The sequence below is a fragment of the Nematolebias whitei genome, chromosome 18 (assembly GCF_014905685.2).
Source record: "Nematolebias whitei isolate Nwh7 chromosome 18, NemWhi1, whole genome shotgun sequence".
NCBI classification, from domain to species: Eukaryota; Metazoa; Chordata; class Actinopteri; order Cyprinodontiformes; family Rivulidae; genus Nematolebias; species Nematolebias whitei.
The window spans coordinates 39,531,626-39,532,966 of NC_056515.1; positions in this window are offsets into that span (position 1 = coordinate 39,531,626).

Consider the following 1,341-nt stretch of genomic DNA (forward strand, 5'->3'; position numbering starts at 1 on the left):
CTGACTGACTGACTGACTGACTGACTGACTGACTGACTGACTGACTGGATGGATGGATGGATGGATGGATGGATGGATGGATGGATGGATGGATGGATGGATGGATGGATATTAAACTTAGTGCAGTCCAAGAAACCGTCTTCCCAGAAAACCATTAAATAAATTATTACGAAGGATCCACTTCCTGTTCCGACAACAGAAACAATCGAACTCGTCCAGGACCAGGAGACGTTCTGCACGACTCATGAAGCCTTTGGAGAAATGTCATGTTTAAACTGACAGATGAATGTTTTTAAAACAACATTTAAAGATTATGGTCAGCCTGAGTTCAGCAGATAAAACAAGGAGGAGGAGGAGGAGGAGGAGGAGGAGGAGGAGGAGGAGGTGTTAACGACGCCTCGGCCGAACATCCAAGGTCACTCTGAAGAATCCAGTTTCCACGTTCCATAATTCATCATCCCAACCTGGAAATGGAAGCTGTTCGCCTCAGATGAAGTGTGTGTGTGTGTGTGTGTGTGTGTGTGTGTGTGTGTGTGTGTGTGTAAATGGAGAAGGATGTTTTGTTGTGTCATGTGTATCGATGGAGGACTCTGAAAGGCTGAACATCACTCACAGTTCAGACATGAACCACCTGACTGTGTGTGTGTGTGTGTGTGTGTGCGTGCGTGTGTGTGTGCGTGCGTGCGTGTGTGTGTGTGCAGGCTCCATCTTATATTAGAGACATTACTGTTCCATATTTTCCTAACAGAGCACTTCACTCTCAGGCTGCAGGTTTACTCGTGGTTCCTAGTTTCCAGCAGCAGAATGGGAGGAAGATCTTCCAGTTCTCAGGCTCCTCTCTTGTGGAACCAACTTCCAGTTTCTGTCTGACACGTGTTTAAAACCAGGATGAAGATTTTCTTTTTGATAAATCCTATAGTAAAGGTCGACTTGGGTTTCCTGAGCTGTCCCTCAGTTCTGCTGCTATAGGCTTAGAGTGTTGGAAGACAAACTGACCACTGGACCTCCTCACTCTGCTGATGCTTTTAAATAAATAATAAATGTGCCATGTTATCATTGTATGTTCCCCCCAGTGGTCAAACTGGTTCTCTGCATTTAACCATCACACCTGGGATACACTCAGGTGGAGCAGTGGGCAGCTACTGACAGCGCCCGGGGGTTTATTGTTTTTCTTCCCATAGAAACTACACCTTAACCAGAGAAACTACACCTTAACCAGAGAAACTACACCTTAACCATAGGAACTACACCTTAACCATAGGAACAACACCTGGACCATAGAAACTACACCTGGACCATAGAAACTACACCTTAACCATAGAAACTACACCTTAACCATAG